The sequence below is a fragment of the Mesoplodon densirostris genome, chromosome 5, assembly GCF_025265405.1.
Source record: "Mesoplodon densirostris isolate mMesDen1 chromosome 5, mMesDen1 primary haplotype, whole genome shotgun sequence".
Classification (NCBI taxonomy): domain Eukaryota; kingdom Metazoa; phylum Chordata; class Mammalia; order Artiodactyla; family Ziphiidae; genus Mesoplodon; species Mesoplodon densirostris.
The window spans coordinates 14,587,158-14,588,822 of NC_082665.1; the positions used below are offsets into that span (position 1 = coordinate 14,587,158).

Genomic DNA, 1,665 nt, shown 5'->3' on the forward strand with positions numbered 1-1,665 from the left:
AGCATATTTGGATAGCAGAATAAAGAGTTTATTAAAATCAAATTATTTGATTTTCCATCTATCTTTGGGAGAAGTACAAAACCATAAATTCTATCAACAATTCAATTTGAATTTTTCATTAATCTTATAGGTTGACAGAGTTAATCTATCACCCAGTGTTCTAGGGCTGGAGAGGTAAAGAGTTGCCGGTGATTGGGGAACATTAGAATACTTTTTAATGGAGGAAATTAAGATAATAGATCATCACAGTACAGAATCTAAATTTCTTAATGGATTTAACTCTTTTACACATTAATAAGTAGAAGCCAGATCTACAGATTGGCCAGTAACAAGATGAATGGAAACTCCTGGAAGGAAATTTGATTGGGTGCCAGAATCTGGATCCACAGCCCAGGGAAGGGAAGCCACACACTCCATTACCCAGGGGTCTGAAGCCATGGGATCCAAAGCCCATTGAGTAGCAGCTTCTGTATCCAGATCTCAGGGAGAAGCAACTGCTGGACTTAAAGCCCAGACACCCAGCATAAGTTGTCCAGCAGGAACTGCAGAGCCTGGAGGTCCTGAGGTGGTAGCAGGATGTCTGGCAGGGAAAGGACACCACACGAGATGTCTGGAACCTGATGGGCTCATATCAGATCTCCTGACAGCTACGTAATAGAGAGGAGCCCAGCAGGCAGGTGCTAGGAGAGCAGAGCTCAGTGCTGTAGATCAGGTTGCTGGGCTGGAAGGAGCCTGGGTAGCGCAGATAGCCTCCAAGGGAGCAGGAGGGTAAGTTTCCAGGGCAGCTGTTGTAGGACATGTTGACAGGAGGTATGAGCTCAGTTGAGTTACAGGGAGAAGATTCTGAGTTTGAATTTAACCTTCTGGACAGATGTGTATATATATACTCTCAGCAGTAGGTGTGGTAACCTACAGGGTCATTTTTTACATATTTGTGCTCCCTTGTTTACATGTGTGTAACTCAGTAATCTGCTCTATAATTGCAGTTGGAATTGTTTTCTCCATATTGTATTTATGGGTGCTATAATTTTGGTGTTATAGCCAAGGCTAATGAACTACACTATGTCAGAAATGCTATGACTGTTTCACACTAATACTTATCCCATCATAGTCAGGAAATGGTGAGATAAACATCATTTTCCTTTTCCTCTTGTCATAATCCTTGGGTGTTTTGTGTCTGGCAATGATGAGAAAACACTTTTCTCAAATGGTGGTTAAATAAGATAAAATTATATCTCTTCTTTGTCAATGGATCAGAGGTGCAACTTTGGCTTGAATGAGGAATCTACTAAATACTGACCTTACTTGCCCCTATGTTTTCTCATTCTCCAAAATTATTGCACATCTATTACATTCTATTACACATGTGTCTCAGGTACAATGGAGAGGCAAAAATATCAGCTAGGACAAATTGAATATCACTGATGGCTACAACCAGAGAGAAACCTGGACAATTATTTGGAGACATGGTGACAGTGAGGGACAGAACCAAGACAGAGTCACAAGTGCATGCCAGTCTGGACCCTTATGAAGAGAATCAAAGAGCTAAGAAATATTGAGATGAGGGAATGAAAAATTGAGTTTTAGATTCAGTGTATCTGATATAAGACCTCTAGTCTTAACAGATTCTCATCTGTATGTGTAGCAGCCTTGAAAATTTACTTC

General features: G+C 40.7%; 1 pseudogene; it reads right to left on the bottom strand.

Annotated features, from left to right (window-relative positions):
- Positions 1 to 311: 311 nt before the first annotated feature.
- On the bottom strand, positions 312 to 799 carry LOC132490948 (keratin-associated protein 13-2-like; annotated as a pseudogene).
- Positions 800 to 1,665: the final 866 nt, after the last annotated feature.